A 26,386-nucleotide genomic window follows, 5' to 3' on the forward strand; every position below is an offset into this window, starting at 1 on the left:
AGGTACCAAATGAACCATCTTAGAAAACCGGTCACAAACCACCCAGATAACTGACATCCTCTGGGAAACTGGGAAACTGGAATATCTGAAATAAAATCCATAGAAATATGCGTCCAAGGCCTCTCAGGAACCAGCAAAGGCAAAAGCAACCCACTAGCGCGGGAGCAGCAAGGCTTGGCCCGCGCACAAGTCCCACAGGACTGCACAAAAGAACGCACATCCCGTGACAAAGAAGGCCACCAAAAGGACCTACCAACCAAATCTCTGGTACCAAAAATCCCAGGATGGCCAGCCAACACAGAACAATGAACCTCAGAAATCACTTTACTAGTCCATCTGTCCGGAACAAACAGTTTCCCCACTGGACAGCGGTCAGGTTTATCAGCCTGAAACTCCTGAAGAACCCGTCGCAAATCAGGGGAGATGGCAGAAAGAATCACCCCTTCCTTCAGAATGCCGACCGGCTCAAGGACCCCAGGGGAATCAGGCAAAAAGCTCCTAGAGAGAGCATCAGCCTTAACATTCTTAGAACCCGGAAGATACGAGACCACAAAATTAAAACGGGAGAAAAACAGGGACCATCGGGCCTGTCTAGGATTCAGCCGTTTGGCAGACTCGAGGTAAATCAGATTCTTATGATCGGTCAAGACTAGGGTTGAGCGAAACGGATCGTTCATTTTCATAAGTCGCCGACTTTTGGCAAAGTCGGCGTCTCATGAAACCGAGCCGATCCCTGTGTGGGGTCTGCCATGCGGTACGCGACTTTCGCGCCAAAGTCGCGTTTCAATGATGCTAAAAGCGCCATTTCTCAGCCAATGAAGGTGGACGCAGAGTGTGGGCTGCGTGATGACATAGTTCTCAGTCCCCACCATCTTAGAGAAGGGCATTGCAGTGATTGGCTTGCTTTCTGCGGCGTCACAGGGGCTATAAAGGGGTGTTCCCGCCGACCGCCATCTTACTGCTGCTGATCTGAGCGTAGGGAGAGGTTGCTGCAGCTTCTTCGGAAGCAGGGATAGTGATAGGCAGGGTACATAAAGCTACAAACCGCTTGTGCTATAGCGATTTCCACTGTCCAACACCACCTTTTGATTGCAGGGACAGTGGAAGCTACATTTTTTTTCCTCAGCGCTGTAGCTCATTGGGCTGCACTAGAAGCCTCCCTGACCCTGATAGCTGCGTTGCTGTGCCTGTGTGTACGCCGCTGTGCAAACCAACTGCTTTTTTCAAAGCACAAATCCTGTTTTTCCTTCCTTTCTGCACAGCTATCTTGTGTGTTTGTCCACACTTTTGTGTGCAGCAGTCCTTTTTATAGCTGCCTGCCATACTTTTCTGAGATAACTGCAGGGAGATAAATATTGGCAAGTCTGCCTCTGTGCCATTGCTGTGTGTGGTATCTGTCTCTCATTGTGTGCCACCGAAAACACTGTGTAATACTTGGCCATTTTTTTTTTTTAGGGTAAATTCTCCCAGAAAAAAAAAAAAAAATAGTGGGAGATTAAGATTGGCATTTCTGCTTGAGTGCTGGTCCTGTGTGTGCCATCTGTCTCAAATTTTTGGGGCACAGAAAACCTAGTGTGTAACATTGGGCCTGATTTTCCTTTCAGTGTCAGGCACCTATAAAGGTATATATAAATCCTACAGAAGTTTGAGTTCACCTGATAAGTTGTTTTACAGTAACAAATAGCGTTACTTTGGTTACGTTTTGCAAACAATGAGGAAGTCTAGTGGAAGAGGTCGTGGCCGTGGGCGGTCATTGTCAGCTGGTAATGATGGTAGTGGTGGTGGAGCATCAGGTGGTTGTGGTAAAAGCAGTACAGCACCTAAGTCTCGAGTTGTTGAGCCAGGTTAGTTGTCTGGCTACACAAGGCCTCGAACGCTCTCTTTGCTGGGAGTAGGAAAACCACTTTTGAAGCCGGAGCAGGAGGAACAAGTATTGGCTTTCATTGCTGACTCTGCCTCTAACTCTTTCGCCTCCTCCTCGGAAAGTGCCAAATGTCAGAGCAGTGCATCGTCAGTGGATGCTCCCGGTCAGGAACAAGTCGCTTCCTTGTGTCCTTCACTAAAAACAACAGTGAAGGATGCATCAGTCGACACAACAGGTTACTCCATGGAGCTCTTTACACATACCGTTCCTGGGTTACACAGTGAAACAGTTAACAGGCTATGCCCATTAGAAGTTGAATCGGACATGGAGTGCACAGATGCACAGCCACAGCCAGATTACTATGCTGTTCCTTTGACTCAGACCAGAACATTGCCCTCGCAGTGTACTGAGGCAGAATCAAAACCAGCGGAGACTATGGTGCTCCGTCATGAACGCAATACCACCGGCTTACACGGTGACACAGACGAAGTTGCACACAACATAGAAGAGGAGGTCATAGATGACCCAGTTGTGGACCCCGATTGGCAGCCATTGGGGGAACAGGGTGCAGGCGGCAGTAGTTCTGAAGCGGAGGAGGAGGAGCCGCAGCAGGCATCAACATCACAACAGGTTCCATCTACCGGGCCCGTATCTGGCCAAAAACGCGTGGCAAAACCTAAACCAGTTGGAGGACAGCGTGGCCATCCGGTTAAAGAAGCTCAGTCTGCAATGCCTGAAAAGGTATCCGATAGTAGAAAGAGTGCAGTCTGGCATTTTTTTTAAACAACATCCAAATGATCAGCGCAAAGTCATCTGTCAAAAATGTTCAACTACCTTAAGCAGAGGTCAGGATCTTAAAAGTCTAAATACAAGTTGCATGCATAGACATTTATCCACCACCATGCATTTGCAAGCCTGGACTAACTACCAAACGTCCCTAAAGGTTGCAGCACCCTCGGCCAATGAAGCTAGTCAGCAACGCTACATCCCTTCCCTCCCTGTAAGCCGACCATTTCCCACACCACCTGCAGTATCTGTGCAGCTTTTGTCGCCAGGCCAAAGCAGTCAGGGAATCACCAGGTTAGTAGTAGGAAACACTACATGTAGGGCACCGGCAAGAATACCATCTCCAACCCTCTCTCACTCACCCATGTCCACCGGCACCAACGCTAGTTCCACGATCTCCAGCTCTCCAGTCCAGCTCACCCTACATGAGACTCTTGTTAGGAAAAGGAAGTACTCATCCTCGCATCCGCGTACACAGGGTTTGAATGCCCACATTGCTAGACTAATCTCATTAGAGATGATGCCCTACCGGTTAGTTGAAAGCGAAGCTTTCAAAGCGCTGATAGACTACGCTGTACCACGCTACGAGCTACCCAGTCGGCACTTCTTTTCTAGAAAAGCCATCCCAGCCCTCCAACAGCATGTTAAAGACCGCATCGTCCATGCACTCAGGCAGTCTGTGACTACAAAGGTGCACCTGACAACAGATGCATGGACCAGTAGGCATGGCCAGGGACGTTACGTGTCCATCACGGCACACTGGGTGAATGTGGCGGATGCAGGCTCCACAGGGGACAGCAATATTGGGACAGTTCTGCCTAGCCCACGGTCAAGGAAAGAGTTGGCTGTAGGCGTTTGCCCCCCCTCCTCCTCTTCCTCCTCCTCCTGCAGAAGCGAGAGCTCGTCCACAGACCGCAGTCGCACATCCACTCCATCCGCAGCTGCCACTGTTGCACACCAGGTGTGCCATTATGGGACAGCTAGTGGCAAGCGTCAGCAGGCTGTATTGGCAATGAAGTGTTTGGGCGACAACAGACACACCGCGGAAGTTCTGTCCGAGTTCTTGCAGAAAGAAACTCAGTCATGGCTGGGCACTGTACATCTTGAGGCAGGCAAGGTAGTGAGTGATAACGGAAGGAATTTCATGGCTGCTGTTGTGAATTCGGTTTGTGGGCTCCCCCGGTGGTCTGTTATGGTAGTGTCTCTTATGTGCCTTCCTCCATCTCTGATTACCTGTCGCCACCCTCTTGGGGAGTTTCCTATTTAAGGCTGCTTGGCTGTTAGTCTCATGCCGGCCAGCAATGTGCTAGTAGCATTCTGTTGCATTCACCTGCCTCAAGTTCCAGTTCAGCTAAGTTGAATTTTGTTTCTTGTTTTGCTATTTTTGTCCAGCTATCTGCAATGTGACTCTTCAGTGCTGGAAGCTCTTGTGGACGGAAAATTGCTACTCCGGTGGCGTGAGTTGTCGCTGGAGTTTGGGGTGGTTTCTGGATGGTGTTTTTGAATAGTGATTTTTAGGTCGACCGTGAGGTAACTCTTTCCTGTCCTTCTGCTGTCTAGTAGGCGGACCTCACTGTGCTGGATCTGCTGTTCATCCTACGTGTGTCGTTTCCTCTGAACTCACCGTCAATATCTGTGGGGGCCTACTGTCATCTTTTGGGGTTCCTCACTGGAGGTAAGGCAGGCCTGTATATTCCTCTTATGGGGGTGGTTAGATCTCCGGCTGGCGCGTGGTGTCTAGGGCATCGTAGGTACATCCCCCGGCTACTGTAAGTGTTGGGTCAGGTTCAGGTCACGGTCGACCTTAGTTTCCATCACCCGAGAGCTAGTCCGTTTTGCATTTTTTTCCCATGGTCATTGGGGTAACCATAACAGGCTGCCATAGCCCTTTCTCAACTGAAACACATTCCTTGCCTGGCTCACACCTTAAACCTGGTGGTGCAGTGCTTCCTGAAAAGTTATCCGGGGTTACCCGACCTGCTCCTCAAAGTGCGCAGACTTTGCTCGCATATCCGCCGTTCGCCTGTACACTCCAGCCGTATGCAGAACTATCAGCATTCTTTGAACCTTCCTCAGCATCGCCTAATCATCGACGTTTCAACAAGGTGGGACTCCACACTGCACATGCTTCAGAGAGTGTGCGAACAGAGGCGTGCTGTTATGTATTTGTGGGAGGATACACGGGCAGGCAGTTGGATGGCAGACATGGAGTTGTCAGGTGTGCAGTGGTCGAAGCTACAAGACCTGTGTCAAGTCCTTCAGTGTTTTGAGGAATGCACATGGCTGGTTAGTGCAGACAATGCAATAATAAGCATGAGCATCCCCCTAATGCGTCTGCTGATGCAAAGTTTGACGCACATAAAGGAGCAGGCGTCTGCAGCCGAGGAAGAGGAAAGCCTGGATGACAGTCAGCCATTGTCTGGTCAGGGCCGTGTAGAGGACGCGGTAGCAGGCGAAGAGGAGGAGGAGGATGAGGAGGATGATGGGGATGAGTACTTTTTTACTGAGGAAGCTTCTCCTGGGCCAACAGAAATTAGTGGCGTTGCAAGGCCGGGTTCTGTTTTTGTAAGGGAGACAAGTGACGTAGATTTGCCTGTAACTGCCCCTCAAACCAGCACAACCGCAGATTTGCCAACTGGAACTTTGGCCCACATGGCGGATTATGCCTTACGTATCCTCAAAAAGGACCCACGCATTATTAAAATGATGAGCGATGACGAATACTGGTTGGCCTGCATCCTTGACCCTCGCTATAAAGGCAAATTGCAAAATATTATGCCACATGAGAACCTCGAACAAATATTAGCAACCAAACAAGCTACTCTTGTAGACCGTTTGATTCAGGCATTCCCAGCACACAGCGCCGGTGATGGTTCTCACACGAGCTGCAGGGGGCTACAGGGCAGAGGTGTTAGAGGTGCACAGATCAGAAGTGGCGTTGGACAGAGGGGTTTTCTGACCAGGTTGTGGAGTGATTTCGCAATGACCGCAGACAGGACAGGTACTGCAGCATCTATTCAAAGTGACAGGAGACAACATTTGTCCAGTATGGTTACTAACTATTTTTCAGCCCTTATTGATGTTCTCCCTCAACCGTCATTCCCATTTGATTACTGGGCATCCAAATTAGACACCTGGCCTGAATTGGCAGAATATGCGTTGCAGGAGCTTGCTTGCCCAGCAGCTAGTGTGCTATCAGAAAGAGTATTCAGTGCTGCTGGTTCAATATTAACCAAAAAAAGGACTCGTCTGGCTACCCAAAATGTGGATGATCTCACCTTCATTAAAATGAACCACTCCTGGATTTCAAATTATTTTGCCCCACCTTTCCCGGCTGACACCTAGCTTTCCTATAAAAAGGTCTTGCTTGTGGACTGGTCTTACTGAGTGTTAAAATCTCTTAATTTGCAGCAGCTGTTTGACCAGCATACGACAAGTTTACACCTCCCCCAATGGGAAAACTCCCCCCACGGGGCCGTTGTCTCACTCTCGACACTTGGCGCAAGCACCCGTTAGTTACAGTGCTGTTTGTCAGAAGAGGTGGGTGTGCTCGCTTTTGGTCGACGGCACTGCCACTGGGTCCCTCATAGTACAATGTAGTGTCTCCGGCGGTGGTGGTGCGCACCCAACGTCAGACACACCGTTGTAACATGAGGGGCCCTGGGGCGGTACCGCCGGCCACAAGAGAGTCCCCCCCCAGCTGAAACTGTGCTGTGCCACGTGCCAAATTATCTCGCACAGCTCCACCAATGTTTAGTCTATGCGCTGACATCATTCAATGCCTGGCACTGACAATCAATACCAATTTGTTGACATCTATGATGATAGTTACAGTAGTCTGGGTCAGTGTCCTATATTGACACCAGTAAATACTAATTTACTGCCAAATTACTTTGTCATAAACTCTGCAGATGAGCCCACCCCTGTACCTAAGCATGCCACCCTTTTTTTTATTTATAGTTGTTTTGCGAGACATTAACATCTATTTATTTTTTGGGAGTACTAACTGTGTCACACTTCTTGCAATACTCCTCCACTGACCACAATGCTGCCTGCCTGTGTATCCATGTAACCGATTTAAAACTGCCATGCCTGCCTATTGTTTGTTATTTTAGGCCTTTGATAGCCTGTCTGCGGCCCCTACCTGCAATACTCCTCCACTGACCACAATGCTGCCTGCCTGTGTATCCATGTAACTGATTTAAAACTGCCATGCCTGCCTATTTTTTGTTATTTTAGGCCTTTGATAGCCTGTCTGCGGCCCCTACTTGCAATACTCCTCCACTGACCACAATGCTGCCTGGAGTGCCTGCCTGTGTATCCATGTAACCGATTTAAAACTGCCATGCCTGCCTATTGTTTGTTATTTTAGGCCTTTGATAGCCTGTCTGCGGCCCCTACTTGCAATACTCCTCCACTGACCACAATGCTGCCTGGAGTGCCTGCCTGTGTATCCATGTAACCGATTTAAAACTGCCATGCCTGCCTATTGTTTGTTATTTTAGGCCTTTGATAGCCTGTCTGCGGCCCCTACTTGCAATACTCCTCCACTGACCACAATGCTGCCTGGAGTGCCTGCCTGTGTATCCATGTCACCGATTTAAAACTGCCATGCCTGCCTATTGTTTGTTATTTTAGGCCTTTGATAGCCTGTCTGCGGCCCCTACTTGCAATACTCCTCCACTGACCACAATGCTGCCCGGAGTGCCTGCCTGTGTATCCATGTAACCGATTTAAAACTGCCATGCCTGCCTATTGTTTGTTATTTTAGGCCTTTGATAGCCTGTCTGCGGCCCCTACTTGCAATACTCCTCCACTGACCACAATGCTGCCTGGAGTGCCTGCCTGTGTATCCATGTCACCGATTTTAAACTGCCATGCCTGCCTATTGTTTGTTATTTTAGGCCTTTGATAGCCTGTCTGCGGCCCCTACTTGCAATACTCCTCCACTGACCACAATGCTGCCTGCCTGTGTATCCATGTAACCGATTTAAAACTGCCATGCCTGCCTATTGTTTGTAATTTTAGGCCTTTGATAGCCTGTCTGCGGCCCCTACTTGCAATACTCCTCCACTGACCACAATGCTGCCTGCCTGTGTATCCATGTAACCGATTTAAAACTGCCATGCCTGCCTATTGTTTGTTATTTTAGGCCTTTGATAGCCTGTCTGCGGCCCCTACTTGCAATACTCCTCCACTGACCACAATGCTGCCTGCCTGTGTATCCATGTAACCGATTTAAAACTGCCATGCCTGCCTATTGTTTGTTATTTTAGGCCTTTGATAGCCTGTCTGCGGCCCCTACTTGCAATACTCCTCCACTGACCACAATGCTGCCTGCCTGTGTATCCATGTAACCGATTTAAAACTGCCATGCCTGCCTATTGTTTGTTATTTTAGGCCTTTGATAGCCTGTCTGCGGCCCCTACTTGCAATACTCCTCCACTGACCACAATGCTGCCTGGAGTGCCTGCCTGTGTATCCATGTCACCGATTTAAAACTGCCATGCCTGCCTATTGTTTGTTATTTTAGGCCTTTGATAGCCTGTCTGTGGCCCATACTTGCAATACTCCTCCACTGACCACAATGCTGCCTGCCTGTGTATCCATGTAACCGATTTAAAACTGCCATGCCTGCCTATTGTTTGTTATTTTAGGCCTTTGATAGCCTGTCTGCGGCCCCTACTTGCAATACTCTTCCACTGACCACAATGCTGCCTGCCTGTGTATCCATGTAACCGATTTAAAACTGCCATGCCTGCCTATTGTTTGTTATTTTAGGCCTTTGATAGCCTGTCTGCGGCCCCTACTTGCAATACTCCTCCACTGACCACAATGCTGCCTGCCTGTGTATCCATGTAACCGATTTAAAACTGCCATGCCTGCCTATTGTTTATTATTTTAGGCCTTTGATAGCCTGTCTGCGGCCCCTACTTGCAATACTCCTCCACTGACCACAATGCTGCCTGCCTGTGTATCCATGTAACCGATTTAAAACTGCCATGCCTGCCTATTGTTTGTTATTTTAGGCCTTTGATAGCCTGTCTGCGGCCCCTACTTGCAATACTCCTCCACTGACCACAATGCTGCCTGCCTGTGTATCCATGTAACCGATTTAAAACTGCCATGCCTGCCTATTGTTTGTTATTTTAGGCCTTTGATAGCCTGTCTGCGGCCCCTACTTGCAATACTCCTCCACTGACCACAATGCTGCCTGCCTGTGTATCCATGTAACCGATTTAAAACTGCCATGCCTGCCTATTGTTTGTTATTTTAGGCCTTTGATAGCCTGTCTGCGGCCCCTACTTGCAATACTCCTCCACTGACCACAATGCTGCCTGGAGTGCCTGCCTGTGTATCCATGTCACCGATTTTAAACTGCCATGCCTGCCTATTGTTTGTTATTTTAGGCCTTTGATAGCCTGTCTGCGGCCCCTACTTGCAATACTCCTCCACTGACCACAATGCTGCCTGCCTGTGTATCCATGTAACCGATTTAAAACTGCCATGCCTGCCTATTGTTTGTTATTTTAGGCCTTTGATAGCCTGTCTGCGGCCCCTACTTGCAATACTCCTCCACTGACCACAATGCTGCCTGCCTGTGTATCCATGTAACCGATTTAAAACTGCCATGACTGCCTATTGTTTGTTATTTTAGGCCTTTGATAGCCTGTCTGCGGCCCCTACTTGCAATACTCCTCCACTGACCACAATGCTGCCTGGAGTGCCTGCCTGTGTATCCATGTAACCGATTTAAAACTGCCATGCCTGCCTATTGTTTGTTATTTTAGGCCTTTGATAGCCTGTCTGCGGCCCCTACTTGCAATACTCCTCCACTGACCACAATGCTGCCTGGAGTGCCTGCCTGTGTATCCATGTCACCGATTTTAAACTGCCATGCCTGCCTATTGTTTGTTATTTTAGGCCTTTGATAGCCTGTCTGCGGCCCCTACTTGCAATACTCCTCCACTGACCACAATGCTGCCTGCCTGTGTATCCATGTAACCGATTTAAAACTGCCATGCCTGCCTATTGTTTGTTATTTTAGGCCTTTGATAGCCTGTCTGCGGCCCCTACTTGCAATACTCCTCCACTGACCACAATGCTGCCTGGAGTGCCTGCCTGTGTATCCATGTAACCGATTTTAAGCTGCCATGCCTGCCTATTGTTTGTTTTTTTAGGCCTTTGATAGCCTGTCTGCGGCCCCTACTTGCAATACTCCTCCACTGACCACACCAATGCTGCCCATGTACCCCTGGAACCTATTTAAAAGTTCATAGAGCCTAGTTATATATTTTATTTACTATTAATAAGGCCATGATGGACTACGCTGTACCACGCTACAAGCTAACCAGTCGACACTTCTTTTGCGAGAAAAGCCATCCCAACCCTCCACCAGCATGTAAAAGACCGCATTGTCCATGCACTCTGGCAATCTGTGAGTACAAAGGTGCACCTGACAACAGACGCATGGACCTGTAGGCATGGCCACGGAAGATTACGTGTCCATTAAGGCGCAATGGGTTAATGTGGTGGATGCATGGTCCACAGGGGACAGCCTACTAAGTCTGTCTGCAGTCCCTAATTCAAATTGTCCTCCACTGTCTAAATCGGAGCTTCCACCTTCTGGCTTTCGGCCTATAGTATCAGAAATTAAACTGCATTTGGCCTTCAACTTTGGTTAGGGCCTACTAACGGCTTCTGCCCCTCCCTGGTGTTGCCCTCAACTAAATAAAGCTGAGCTTCAACCTTCTGCTCCAAATTACCATTTTGAAATATGCAATAGGCTTTTCCGGCCTACTAAAGGTGTCTGTCTGTCTGCCCCTCCCTGGTGTTTGTCCTCAACTGAATAAAGCTGAGCTTCAACCTTCTGGCTCTCATTAAGTGCTGTGTTTTTAAAAATTGGTGGTTAGGGCCTACTAACGGTGTCTGCCCCTGCCTGGTGTTTGTCCTCAACTGAATAAAGCTGAGCTTCAACCTTCTGGCTCTCATTAAGTGCTGTGTTTTTGAAAATTGGTGGTTAGGGCCTACTAACGGTGTCTGCCCCTCCCTGGTGTTTGCCCTCAACTGAATAAAGCTGAGCTTCCACCTTCTGGCTTTCGGCCTAAAGTATCAGATATTAAACTGCATTTGGCCTATTAGTGTGTTTGGGCCCTTAAAACAGTGTCTGCTGCTCCTGGGTTTGCTACTCCACTGAACAAAGCAATGCCGCCTGTTTAGTCCTGTTACCAATTTTGAACTGCATGTAGCCTACTTTATTCTTTGGCCCTATGTCTGTTTCCTCCTCATCCTGCCCATTGCCCAGCCACTGCTAGATGAGTCTGCTGGTACATTGACCTAGACCACTACATTCCCCTTGCACTCTACACAGCCAGAATCTGACCCTGCTGAAAGTAAGGTTCCCCTTCCCGCATGTTATACCACCTTACACAGGGACAAAGAGGAAGGTGCAGATGAAAGTGCAGGTTCCTTCATCAGGTGGGGGGGCATACTCGTTGGCGACGTCACTGGCACAGGGCCCCTCAGAGTACGCAAAAGTGTCGCTGCTGGTGGGAGGCGCCCCCGCCGTGCAAACACACTGCTGTACTTTGAGGGGCCCTGTGCCAGTGCCAATGCCAACGAGTGGGCCCCCCCTGCTTGCTTAGGATCACAGCACTTGCAAACTTGACATACTTACCTCTCACTGCTCCACCGCCGTGACGTAGTCCACGTTTCCTGTGCCCACTAAAACCTTGAACCAGCCCTACCCCCCACAACTTTTGCCAAAAGACCCCCAATTTCCAATGCCCAACTATTATTATAAAGTTAATTAAGATTGACAAGCTTCAGAAAACAAGAAAGGATGTTTTTGGCATTAAAATGGGCACTGTAGGTGTTTTCCTGGCCTCCACTCACTGCCGACTATGCTTCCCCATTGACTTGCATTGGGTTTCGTGTTTCGGTCGATCCCCGACTTTTAGCGATAATCGGCCGACTGCACTCGACTCGACTCTGGACAAAGTCGGGTTTCACAAAACCCGACTCGATCTTTAAAAAATGAAAGTCGCTCAACCCTAGTCAAGACCACAATACGGTGCTTGGCCCCCTCAAGCCAATGTCGCCACTCCTCAAATGCCCACTTCATAGCCAACAACTCACAATTGCCGACATCATGATTGCGTTCCGCAGGCGAAAACTTTCGAGAAAAGAAGGAACACGGTTTCATCAAGGAACCATCAGAATTCCTCTGAGACAAAATGGCCCCTGCCCCAATCTCAGAAGCGTCAACCTCAACCTGAAAAGGAAGAGAAACATCCGGCTGACGCAACACAGGGGCAGAAGTAAATCGGCGTTTAAGCTCCTGAAAGGCAGCAACAGCCGCAGAGGACCAATTCGTCACATCAGCGCCTTTCTTCGTCAAATCGGTCAGGGGTTTAACCACGCTGGAGAAGTTGGCAATGAAACGGCGATAAAAATTAGCAAAGCCCAAAAATTTCTGAAGGCTCTTCACGGATGTGGGCTGGATCCAATCATGAATGGCCTGAACCTTAACCGGATCCATTTCTATAGATGAGGGAGAAAAAATGAAGCCCAAAAAAGAAACCTTCTGTACTCCAAAGAGGCACTTAGACCCCTTCACAAACAAGGCATTATCACGAAGGATCTGAAATACCATCCTGACTTGTTTCACATGAGACTCCCAATCATCTGAAAAAATCAAAATATCATCCAAATACACAATCATGAATTTATCGAGATAATTCCGAAATATATCATGCATGAAGGACTGAAACACAGATGGAGCATTAGAGAGTCCGAATGGCATCACAAGGTATTCAAAATGGCCTTCGGACGTATTAAACGCAGTTTTCCATTCGTCACCCTGCTTAATACGAACAAGATTATATGCCCCTCAAAGGTCAATCTTAGTAAACCAACTAGCCCCCTTAATCCTAGCAAACAAATCAGAAAGCAAAGGCAAAGGGTATTGGAATTTGACCGTGATCTTATTCAAGAGGCGATAATCAATACAGGGTCTCAAGGAGCCATCCTTCTTGGCAACAAAAAAAAAACCTGCTCCCAATGGTGAAGAAGATGGCCGAATAGGCCCCTTCTTCAAAGACTCCTTAACATAACTCCGCATGGCGGCATGTTCTGGCACAGACAAGTTGAAAAGTAGGCCCTTAGGGAACTTACAGCCTGGAATCAAGTCAATAGCACAATCACAGTCCCTATGCGGTGGAAGGGAACTGGATTTGGGCTCATCGAATTAATCCTGGAAATCTGACAAAAACTCAGGAATTTCAGAAGAGGGGGAGGAGGAAATTGACATCAAAGGAACGTCACCATGAACGCCCTGACAACCCCAACTAGTCACAGACATAGATTTCCAATCCAACACCGGATTATGCACCTGTAACCATGGGAAACCCAGCACAATAGCATCATGCAAATTATGCAAAACCAGAAAACGACAATCTTCCTGGTGAGCTGGCGCCATGCACATGGTCAGCTGTGTCCAAAACTGAGGTTTATTTTTAGCCAACGGTGTAGCATCAATGCCCCTCAAAGGAATAGGACTCTGTAAAGGCTGCAAGGGGAAACCACAACGTCTGGCAAATTCTAAGTCCATTAAGTTTAAAGCGGCGCCTGAATCCACAAATGCCATGACAGAAAATGACAATAATGAGCAGATCAGGGTCACAGATAACAGAAATTTAGGTTGTACAGTACTGATGGTAACGGAACTAGCGATTCTCTTGGTACGCTTAGGGCAATCCGAAATAACATGAGCAGAATCGCCGCAGTAAAAACACAACCTATTCTGATGTCTGAATCCTTGTCGTTCAGCTCTAGACACAATCCTATCACACTGCATAGGCTCAGGACTCCGCTCGGAAGACAACGCCATAGTGTGCACAACTCTGCGCTCGCGCAAGCGCCGATCAGTCTGAATGGCCAGAGACATAGAATCACTCAGACCAGCAGGCGTGGGGAACCCCACCATAACATCTTTAACGGATTCAGAAAGACCCTTTCTGAAAATTGCCGCCAGGGCATCCTCATTCCATTTAGTCAGCACAGACCATTTTCTAAATTTCTGGCAATACGATTCTGCTGCTTCTTGACCCTGACACAGGGCCAACAAGGTCTTCTCAGCATGATCCACTGAATTAGGTTCATCATACAATAACCCAAGCGCCTGGAAAAAGGTGTCTACATTAAGCAAAGCCGGATTCCCAGGTTCCAGGGCAAATGCCCAATCCTGGGGGTCACCACGCAGCAGAGATATGACAATTTTAACCTGCTGGATGGAATCACCAGAGGAACGGGGTTTCAGAGCAAAAAACAATTTACAGTTATTTTTAAAGCTCAAAAATTTGGACCTGTCCCCAAAAAACAAATCAGGAGTTGGAATTCTAGGCTCTAAAACCGGAGTCTGAACGATATAATCGGAAATACCCTGTACTCTAGCAGCAAGTTGATCCACACGAGAAGCCAATCCCTGAATATCCATGCCAGCACCAAACTCCTGAGCCACCCAGAGGTAAAGAGGAAAAAAACCCACAACAGACTACAGAAAAAAAATGGCTCAGCACTTTCCTTCCCTTCTTCTGAGATGCGATTAACTCATTGTTGGCCAGTTGTACTGTTATTATCTGGTGGCCTAGGAGCAGCATGAGACACACTCTGGAGAAGGTGGTACCTGTACTGACTGCAGACCCTGAACTTAACACCGCAACTAGAAGTAGCCGTGGAATGTACCTAACACTCCCTAGACATCTCGACACAGCCGGAGGACTAAATACCCCTAGAGATAGAAAAGGGAAAGCTATCTTGCCTCAGAGAAAATCCCCAAAGGATAGACAGCACCCCACAAATATTGACTGTGAGAGGAAAGGGAAATAACATACGCAGACTGAAATCAGGATTTAGCAAAGGAGGCCGCTTCTAGCTAAATAGAAAGTATAGGACAGAGTACTAAGCGGTCAGTATTAACACACTAAAAATATCCACCACAGAAAATACAAAATCTCCACATCTAACTAAAGATATGGAGGGTATATCTGCATCTCCAGAGATACCAGCTTGGCTGAACAAATACTTATACAGACCAAGCTGGACAAAACATGAAAAAGAACTGAACAATAAGGCCCACAGCATGTGGACTGCAAAAAACAAGGCCAGAACTTATCTTTGATGAAATGAACAGCAAAGAAGGAGAGACCAGGCAGGGATGTGAATCCTCCAGGAACAATGGACAACTGGCACTGACTAAAGGGTCAAACAAGACTAAATAGCCCAGTCAGACTTGCAATAAGTGGACACACCTGATGAATGCTGCGATGCAAAGACAGCAGCACTACCACTTATAACCACCGGAGGGAGCCCAAGAGCAGAATTCACAACAGTCCTGCATCCAATGTGAAATTTGGTGGAGGATCGGTGATGACCTGAGGATGCTTTGACAAGGCTGGAATTGGGCAGGTTAATCTTTGCGAATGGATGTATGAATCAAGTCACATACAAGGTTTTCCTGGAAAAACAGTTGATTCCTTCTGCCTAGGAAATGTTCCCCAACTCTGAGGACTGGTTTTCCAGTAGGACAATACTCCATGCCACACAGCTAGTTCAATCAAGGTGTGGATGAAGGACCACTACATCAAATCCCTGTTATGGCCAGCCCAATCTCCAGACCTGAACCCCATTGAAAACCTCTGGAATGTAATCGAGGAAGATGTATAGTCATAAGCCATCAAAGAAGAGCTGCTTAAATTTTTTACCAGGAGTGGCATAAGGTCACCCAAAAGCAGTGTGAAAGACAGATGGAAAGCATGCCAAGATGCATGAAAGCTGTGATTGAAAATCATGGTTATTCCACAAAATATTGATTTCTGAACTCTTTCTGAGTTAAAACATTAGTATTGATGTTTCTAAATGAGTATGAACTTGTTTTCTTTGCAGTATTTGAGGTTTGAAAGCACTAGTTTTTTTTAATTTTGACCATTTTTCTTTGTCAGAAAAAAATACAAAAATTATTGCTTGAAAATTCGGAGACGTTATCTGAAGTTTATAGAATAAAAGAACAATTTAATTTTACTTAAAAATATACCTATGAAGAGAAAAATCAGACAAACTGAATATTTTTCAGTCGTCTCTTAATTTTTGTCAGAGCTGTATATCATATTTACAAGCTTTAGCACTACAGAGTGCAACTTAATTTGTTTGTAATATGTTTCTCTAGGTCAGTGCACAGATTCCAAACAATTTTTTGTTTTATTTAAGTGGTGAAAAAAATTCTGAAATTTGTAAAAAAAAATGCAAAAATTGCTATTGTTTCCATTTTCCAAGACCCGTAACATTTTCATTTTCCATGATATGGGGCTGTGTGTGGCACCCTGAGGTGAAGCTTTTACTTATACCATTTTGGGATAGATATGATGCTTTGATTACATCTTATTAAATTTTATCGTAGCACTGCGACGGCCAAAAAATGAAATCCTGGTGTTTTGATTTTTTTCTCATTTAGCTGTTTACAGATCGGATTAATTTATGTTATATACTTTATATTTTACTAAATATGACTTTTATGAAAGCAGAGATACCAAATAAGTGCATTTTTTATTGTTTTCTTTTTATTGGGGCAAAATTTGGTTTTTAATTTTTTTGAAAATTTTTTTTTCTAACTTTTTACTGTATTTAATAGTTCCCTTAACTGACTTGAAGATGCGATCATCTGTTGCTTATGCTATACACAGCAGTGCTGATGCACTGCTAGGCATAGCTAAAATCACAATCTCTTATGAATGCCAGCTCTGGACATCAGCAGACCTCTGGCTGTCATGACAACCCATCGGCGTCTCGTGAACACATCACGGGCATGCCGATGGAAGCATGGCATGATGCACCTCCTGCTGTGGTGTGTTAAATGCCGATGTAGGCTTAACTCCACCCACGGCTGTTTAAGTCACATGATGGCTGATAATCAGCCATCATTTGCCGTGAAAAATGAGGGCTCAGCGTGTGAATCAGCATCAAAGTCAGTGACACGACATATGATGTACATGCGTGTCATATTTTGTGATGGGGTTAAGCCAGAAAGGACAGCTGGGAGCTTTAGGCTAAGTTCACATGGCAGTTTTTGGTCAGGGTTCCTTCAGTATATTTAATCAAAACAAGAGGTAACAGATACTCAGAGAAAAAAAAATCTAAAATTTAAAGATTCACACCAGTCCTGTGTTTTAGAGCTGCTCCTGCTTTAGGCTTACAAGTACTGATGAAACACTGACTAATAATACTGATGTGTGAAAACGAACTTAATATCAGCAGAATTGTGAATATTTTTTGAGCTAAAGTATAATCCAAGGTGCAACTAAGGATCAAGGAAAGAAAAGTGAAGCTATGCTATTATAAATCTTCTCAGTTATATAAACTGTGAAATGGAGTATAAAGGACGACAAATTCTTTAACCAGTTTAAAGCTGGGATGTTTTTTCCCCCACTCATGATCAGGCACACTTTCAGGTTTTAAAGAGCAGTATTATTTTATGTTGTTCTGATATTCAAACCATTTTTATCTCTTATTAGGGTTGAGCGAAACGGGTCGATCATTTTCAAAAGTCGCCGACTTTTGGCTAAGTCGGCGTCTCATGAAACCCGATCCGACCCCTGTGCTTGTCGGCCATGCGGTACGCGACTTTCGCGCCAAAGTCGCGTTTCAATGACGCGAAAAGCGCCATTTCTCAGCCAATGAAGGTGAACGCAGAGTGTGGGCAGCGTGATGACATAGATCCTGGTCCCCACCATCTTAGAGAAGGGCATTGCAGTGATTGGCTTGCTGTCTGCGGCGTCACAGGGGCTATAAAGGGGCGTTCCCGCCGACCGCCATCTTACTGCTGCTGATCTGAGCTTAGGGACAGGTTGCTGCCGCTTCGTCAGAAGCAGGGAGAGCGTTAGGCAGGGTCCACTAACCACCAAACCGCTTGTGCTGCAGCGATTTCCACTGTCCAACACCACCTTCGGTGTGCAGGGACTGTGGAAGCTATTTTTTTTTTTTTTCCCCTCAGCGCTGTAGCTCATTGGGCTGCCCTAGAAGGCTCCGTGATAGCTGTATTGCTGTGTGTACGCCACTGTGGAAACCAACTGCTTTTTTCAAAGCACATATCCTCTTGTTCCTTCCTTTCTGCACAGCTATCTTTTTTGTTTGTCCACACTTTTTATTTAATTTGTGCATCAGTCCACTCCTATTGCTGCCTGCCATACCTGGCTTACATTACTGCAGGGAGATAGTAATTGTAGGACAGTTTTTTTTTTTTTTTTGTTTTTTTTTGTGGGAGATTAAGATTGGCATTTCTGCTACAGTGCCATCCCTGTGTGTGCCATCTCTCACTGAGTGGGCCATAGAAAGCCTATTTATTTTTTCCGTGATTTGTGTTCTAAAATCTACCTCAACACAAAAACACTACATCAATCAGTGGGAGAAAAATATTGGCCTCAGTCAGGGCTTGTGTGCCACTGCTGTGTGTGCTATCTCTCATTCAGTGGGCTATAGCAAGCCTATTTTTTTTTTTTTTTTTTTAATATTATTTGGTTTCTAAAGTCTCCCTGAAAAAAAAAAAAAAACCTAAAAAAACAGTGGGAGAGTAATATTGCCCTTTCAGCTTGTGTGCCAGTCTTGACTCCTGGGTGTGCCACCTCTCTCCCTCTCATTCAGTGGGCCATAGAAAGCCTATTTATTTTTTTTTTTAAATATTATTGGGTTTCTAAAGTCTCCCTTAAAAAACAAAAAATACATAAAAAAACAGTGGGAGAGTAATATTGCCCTTTCAGCTTGTGTGCCAGTCTTGACTCCTGGGTGTGCCACCTCTCTCCCTTTCATTCAGTGGGCCATAGAAAGCCTATTTATTTTTTCCGTGATTTGTGTTCTAAATTCTACCTCAACACAAAAACACTACATCAATCAGTGGGAGAAAAATATTGGCCTCAGTCAGGGCTTGTGTGCCACTGCTGTGTGTGCTATCTCTCATTCAGTGGGCTATAGCAAGCCTATTTTTTTTTTTTTTTTTTAATATTATTTGGTTTCTAAAGTCTCCCTGAAAAAAAAAAAAAAACCTAAAAAAACAGTGGGAGAGTAATATTGCCCTTTCAGCTTGTGTGCCAGTCTTGACTCCTGGGTGTGCCACCTCTCTCCCTCTCATTCAGTGGGCCATAGAAAGCCTATTTTTTTTTTTTTTTAAATATTATTGGGTTTCTAAAGTCTCCCTTAAAAAACAAAAAATACATAAAAAAACAGTGGGAGAGTAATATTGCCCTTTCAGCTTGTGTGCCAGTCTTGACTCCTGGGTGTGCCACCTCTCTCCCTTTCATTCAGTGGGCCATAGAAAGCCTATTTATTTTTTCCGTGATTTGTGTTCTAAATTCTACCTCAACACAAAAACACTACATCAATCAGTGGGAGAAAAATATTGGCCTCAGTCAGGGCTTGTGTGCCACTGCTGTGTGTGCTATCTCTCATTCAGTGGGCTATAGCAAGCCTATTTTTTTTTTTTTTTTTTTTTAATATTATTTGGTTTCTAAAGTCTCCCTGAAAAAAAAAAAAAAACCTAAAAAAACAGTGGGAGAGTAATATTGCCCTTTCAGCTTGTGTGCCAGTCTTGACTCCTGGGTGTGCCACCTCTCTCCCTCTCATTCAGTGGGCCATAGAAAGCCTATTTATTTTTTTTTTTAAATATTATTGGGTTTCTAAAGTCTCCCTTAAAAAAAAAAAAAAACCTAAAAAAACAGTGGGAGAGTAATATTGCCCTTTCAGCTTGTGTGCCAGTCTTGACTCCTGGGTGTGCCACCTCTCTCCCTCTCATTCAGTGGGCCATAGAAAGCCTATTTATTTATTTTTTTTAAATATTATTGGGTTTCTAAAGTCTCCCTTAAAAAACAAAAAATACATAAAAAAACAGTGGGAGAGTAATATTGCCCTTTCAGCTTGTGTGCCAGTCTTGACTCCTGGGTGTGCCACCTCTCTCCCTTTCATTCAGTGGGCCATAGAAAGCCTATTTATTTTTTCCGTGATTTGTGTTCTAAATTCTACCTCAACACAAAAACACTACATCAATCAGTGGGAGAAAAATATTGGCCTCAGTCAGGGCTTGTGTGCCACTGCTGTGTGTGCTATCTCTCATTCAGTGGGCTATAGCAAGCCTATTTTTTTTTTTTTTTTTTTAATATTATTTGGTTTCTAAAGTCTCCCTGAAAAAAAAAAAAAACCTAAAAAAACAGTGGGAGAGTAATATTGCCCTTTCAGCTTGTGTGCCAGTCTTGACTCCTGGGTGTGCCACCTCTCTCCCTTTCATTCAGTGGGCCATAGAAAGCCTATTTATTTTTTTTTTTAAATATTATTGGGTTTCTAAAGTCTCCCTTAAAAAACAAAAAATACATAAAAAAACAGTGGGAGAGTAATATTGCCCTTTCAGCTTGTGTGCCAGTCTTGACTCCTGGGTGTGCCACCTCTCTCCCTCTCATTCAGTGGGCCATAGAAAGCCTATTTATTTATTTTTTTTAATATTATTTGGTTTCTAAAGTCTCCCTGAAAAAAAAAAAAAACATACAAAAAACAGTGGGAGAGTAATATTGCCCTTTCAGCTTGTGTGCCAGTCTTGACTCCTGGGTGTGCCACCTCTCTCCCTTTCATTCAGTGGGCCATAGAAAGCCTATTTATTTATTTTTTTAATATTATTGGGTTTCTAAAGTCTCCCTTAAAAAACAAAAAATACATAAAAAAACAGTGGGAGAGTAATATTGCCCTTTCAGCTTGTGTGCCAGTCTTGACTCCTGGGTGTGCCACCTCTCTCCCTTTCATTCAGTGGGCCATAGAAAGCCTATTTATTTTTCCCGTGATTTGTGTTCTAAATTCTACCTCAACACAAAAACACTACATCAATCAGTGGGAGAAAAATATTGGCCTCAGTCAGGGCTTGTGTGCCACTGCTGTGTGTGCTATCTCTCATTCAGTGGGCTATAGAAAGCCTATTTATTTTTTATTTTTTTTTAATATTATTTGGTTTCTAAAGTCTCCCTGAAAAAAAAAAAAAAACCTAAAAAAACAGTGGGAGAGTAATATTGCCCTTTCAGCTTGTGTGCCAGTCTTGACTCCTGGGTGTGCCACCTCTCTCCCTCTCATTCAGTGGGCCATAGAAAGCCTATTTATTTTTTTTTTTAAATATTATTGGGTTTCTAAAGTCTCCCTTAAAAAACAAAAAATACATAAAATAACAGTGGGAGAGTAATATTGCCCTTTCAGCTTGTGTGCCAGTCTTGACTCCTGGGTGTGCCACCTCTCTCTCTCATTCAGTGGGCCATAGAAAGGCTATTTTTTTTTTGGTTTTTTTAATATTATTTGGTTTCTAAAGTCTCCCTGAAAAAAAAAAAAAAAACATACAAAAAACAGTGGGAGAGTAATATTGCCCTTTCAGCTTGTGTGCCAGTCTTGACTCCTGGGTGTGCCACCTCTCTCCCTTTCATTCAGTGGGCCATAGAAAGCCTATTTATTTATTTTTTTAAATATTATTGGGTTTCTAAAGTCTCCCTTAAAAAACAAAAAATACATAAAAAAACAGTGGGAGAGTAATATTGCCCTTTCAGCTTGTGTGCCAGTCTTGACTCCTGGGTGTGCCACCTCTCTCCCTTTCATTCAGTGGGCCATAGAAAGCCTATTTATTTTTCCCGTGATTTGTGTTCTAAATTCTACCTCAACACAAAAACACTACATCAATCAGTGGGAGAAAAATATTGGCCTCAGTCAGGGCTTGTGTGCCACTGCTGTGTGTGCTATCTCTCATTCAGTGGGCTATAGAAAGCCTATTTATTTATTTATTTATTTTCTTATTATTTGGTTTCTAAAGTCTCCCTGAAAAAAAAAAATACATAAATTAGGTGGGAGATTAATATTGACATTAGTGCTTGAGTGACAGTCCTGCGTGTGTGTCATCTCTGTGATTTTGTGCCACAGAAAACAGAGTGTGTAACATTGTGCCTGATTTTCCTTGTGGTCTCACCAACCTGTTAAGGGATATTGAAATCATACTGAAGTTATAGCTCACCGTGTAAGTTGTTTGACAGCAACAAATAAAGTTACTTTGGTTAAGATTTTAAAACAATGAGGAAGTCTGGTGCAAGAGGTCGTCGTGGGCGTTCATTGTCAGCTGGTAATGATGGTAGTGGTAGTGGAGCATCAGGTGGTCGTGGGGATAAAAATATTCCACCTAAGTCTGGAGCTGTGGAGCCAGTTTCGTCGTCAGGCTACACAAGGCCTCGAACGCTCTCTTTTCTGGGAGTAGGAAAACCGCTTTTAAAGGCGGAGCAGCAACAGCAAGTTTTGGCTTACATTGCAGACTCAGCCTCTAGCTCTTTTGCCTCCTCTTCCGAAACTGGTAAATGTAAAAGCAGCGCGTCGCTTGTGGATGTTCACGGTCAGGGACAAGTCGCTTCCTTGTCCTCCTCAGCAAAAACTACAACAAGAGAGAAGGATGCAGCAGGCGACACAACGGGTCACTCCATGGAGCTCTTTACACATACCGTCCCTGGCTTAGAAAGTGAAACATTTAACAGGCCATGCCCATTACAAGTAGATTCTGACATGGAGTGCACTGATGCACAGCCACAGCCAGAGTACTATGCTGCTCCTTTGACTCAGACCACCACATTGCCCTCTCAGGGTACAGATCCACAATCAGACCCTGATGAGACTATGTTGCCCCGCCACGAACGCTATACCACCGACCGACACAGTGACACAGACGAAGTTGCACATGAGCTCGAAGAGGAGGTAATAGATGACCCAGTTATTGACCCCGATTGGCAGCCATTGGGGGAACAGGGTGCAGGCAGCAGTAGTTCAGAAGCGGAGGTGGAGGAGGGGCCGCAGCAGGCATCAACATCGCAACAGGTTCCATCTGCCGGGCCCGTATCTGGCCCAAAACGCGTGTCAAAGCCAAAACCTGTTGGAGCACAGCGTTGCCATCCGGTTAAAGCTCAGTCTGCAATCCCTGAAAAGGGATCCGAGTCTAGGAAGAGTGCAGTCTGGCATTTTTTTAAACAACATCCAACTGATCAGCGCAAAGTCATCTGTCAAAAATGTTCAACTAGCTTAAGCAGAGGTCAGAATCTGAAAAGTCTAAATACTAGTTGCATGCATAGACACTTAACCACCATGCATTTTCAAGCCTGGACTAACTACCAAACGTCCCTCAAGGTTGTAGCACCCTCGGCCAATGAAGCTAGTCAGCAACGCAACATCCCTTCCGTCACTGTAAGGCCACCATTTTCCGCACCACCGGCAGTATCTGTGCAGGTTTCTTTGCCAGCCAAAAGCAGTCAGGGTCAGGGAATCACCAGTTTTGTAGGAGGAAATATTGCATCTAGGGCACCGGCGGAAACAATACCGTCTCCAACCGTCTCTCAGTCTGCCATGTACACCGGCACACCCGAAAGTTCCACGATCTCCAGCTCTCCAGTCCAGCTCACCCTACATGAGACTCTGGTTAGAAAAAGGAAGTACTTATCCTCGCATCCGCGTACACAGGGTTTTAACGCCCACATAGCTAGACTAATCTCGTTAGAGATGATGCCCTACCGGTTAGTTGAAAGCGAAGCTTTCAAAGCCCTGATGGAGTACGCTGAACCACGATACGAGCTACCCAGTCGACACTTTTTTTCCAGAAAAGCCATCCCAGCCCTGCACCAGCATGTTAAACAGCGCATCGTCCATGCACTCAGGCAATCTGTGAGTACAAAGGTGCACCTGACTACAGATGCATGGACCAGTAGGCATGGCCAGGGACGTTATGTGTCCATCACGGCACACTGGGTGAATGTGGTGGATGCAGGGTCCACAGGCGACATCAATTTAGGGACAGTTGTGCCTAGCCCACGGTCTAGGAAACAGTTGGCTGTAGGCGTTCGCACCCCCTCCTCCTCCTCCTCCTCGTCCTCCTGCAGAAGCTACAGCTCTTCCACAGAACGCAGTCTGCCAACCACTCCATCGGCAGATGACACTGTTGCACACCAGTTGTCCCATTATGGGCCAGCTACTGCCAAGCGTCAGCAGGCTGTATTGGCTATGAAGTGCTTGGGCGACAACAGACACACCGCGGAAGTTCTGTCCGAGTTCTTGCAACAAGAAACGCAGTCGTGGCTGGGCACAGTAGATCTTGAGGCAGGCAAGGTAGTGAGTGATAACGGAAGGAATTTCATGGCTGCCATCTCCCTTTCCCAACTGAAACACATTCCTTGCCTGGCTCACACCTTAAACCTGGTGGTGCAGTGCTTATTGAAAACTTATCCTGGGTTCTCCGACCTGCTCCTCAAAGTGCGTGCACTTTGCTCACATATCCGACGTTCGCCTGTACACGCCAGCCGTATGCAGACCTATCAGCGGTCTTTGAACCTTCCCCAGCATCGCCTAATCATAGACGTTGCAACAAGGTGGAACTCAACACTGCACATGCTTCAGAGACTGTGCGAACAGAGGCGTGCTGTTATTTATTTGTGGGAGGATACACGGGCAGGCAGTAGGATGGCAGACATGGAGTTGTCAGGTGTGCAGTGGTCTAAGATACAAGACATGTGTCAAGTCCTTCAGTGTTTTGAGGAATGCACACGGCTGGTTAGTGCAGACAACGCCGTAATAAGCATGAGCATCCCCCTAATGCGTCTGCTGATGCAAAGTTTGACGCACATAAAGGAGCAGGCGTCTGCACCAGAGGAAGAGGAAAGCCTTGATGACAGTCAGCCATTGTCTGGTCAGGGCAGTGTACAGGACGAGGTAGCGGGTGAAGAGGAGGTGGAGGACGAGGAGGATGATGGGGATGAGTATATTTTTAATGCCGAACCTTTCCCGGGGGCACAGGAAATTGGTTGCGTGTCACGGCCGGGTTCTGGTTTTTTGAGGGACACAAGTGACGTAGATTTGCCTGCAACTGCCCCTCAACCAATCACAACCGGAGATTTGACAACTGGAACTTTGGCCCACATGGCGGATTATGCCTTACGTATCCTAAAAAGGGACACACGCATTACGAAAATGATGAACGATGACGATTACTGGTTGGCCTGCCTCCTTGATCCACGCTATAAAGGCAAATTGCAAAATATTATGCCACATGAGAACTTGGAACTAATATTAGCAACCAAACAATCAACTCTTGTTGACCGTTTGCTTCAGGCATTCCCAGCACACAGCGCACGTGATCGTTCTCACACGAGCTCCAGGGGGCAGCAGACTAGGAGTGTTAGGGGTGCACACATCAGAAGTGGCGTTGGACAGAGGGGTTTTCTGACCAGGTTGTGGAGTGATTTTGCTATGACCGCAGACAGGACAGGTACTGCTGCATCAATTGAAAGTGACAGGAGACAACATTTGTCCAGTATGGTTACTAACTATTTTTCATCCCTTATCGATGTTCTCCCTCAACCGTCATTCCCATTTGATTACTGGGCCTCCAAATTAGACACCTGGCCAGAATTGGCAGAATATGCATTGCAGGAGCTTGCTTGCCCGGCAGCAAGTGTCCTATCAGAAAGAGTATTCAGTGCTGCAGGTTCAATATTAACCGAAAAAAGGACTCGTCTGGCTACCCAAAATGTTGACGATCTAACATTCATTAAAATGAACCACAACTGGATTTCGAAATCTTTTGCCCCACCTTGCCCGGCCGACACCTAGCTTTCCTATGAAAAGCTCTTGCCTGTGAATTACTTTTCTAATGTCTAATTTGCTGCAGCTGATTGTACAGCATACGACATGTTTACACCTCCCTAAATGGCAAAACTCCCCACACGGGGCCGTGGTATCGCGACTTGGCGCAAGCACCCGTGAGACTGCTGTTTGTCTGAAGAGGTGGGTGTGCTCGCTTTTGGTTGACGGCATTGCTACTGGGTCCCTCATAGTACAATGTAGTGTCTCTGGCGGTGGTGGTGCGCACCCAACGTCAGACACACCGTTGTAACATGAGGGGCCCTGGGGCGGTCCCGCCGGCCTCAAGAGAGTTCCCCCCTACCCCAGCTCAAAATGTGCTCTACCACGTCCAAAATTATGTCGCACAGCTCCACCAATCTTTAGTCTATTCGCTGACATCATTCAATGTCTGGCACTGACAATACAAATTTGTAGACATCTATGATGCAACTTAAAGTAGTCTGTGTCTGTGTCCTATATTGGCACCATTAAATAGTTACTGCCAAATTACTATGTCAGAAACTCAGTAGATGAGCCCACCCCTGTACCTAAGTATGCCACCTTTTTTTTTGTTGTGGTTGTTTTGCGAGACATTAACATCTATTTATATTTTGGGAGTACTGGGACAGACACTCCTTGCACTACTCCTCCACTCACCACCAAGCTGCCCGTGTATCCATGTAACCGATTTAAAACTGCCATGAGCCTATTGTTTGTTATGTTAGGCCTTTGATAGCCTGTCTGCGGTCCCTACTTTAAATACTCCTCCACTCACCACCACCAAGCTGCCTGCCCGTGTATCCATGTAACCGCTGTAAAACTGCCATGAGCCTATTGTTTGTTATTTTAGGCCTTTGATAGCCTGTCTGCGGTCCCTACTTTAAATACTCCTCCACTCACCACCACCAAGTTGCCTGCCCGTGTATCCATGTAACCGCTGTAAAACTGCCATGAGCCTATTGTTTGTTATTTTAGGCCTTTGATAGCCTGTCTGCGGCCCCTACTTGCAATACTCCTCCACTGACCACA

This window comes from Ranitomeya variabilis, chromosome 4 (assembly GCF_051348905.1).
Source record: "Ranitomeya variabilis isolate aRanVar5 chromosome 4, aRanVar5.hap1, whole genome shotgun sequence".
In the NCBI taxonomy this organism is placed as follows: domain Eukaryota; kingdom Metazoa; phylum Chordata; class Amphibia; order Anura; family Dendrobatidae; genus Ranitomeya; species Ranitomeya variabilis.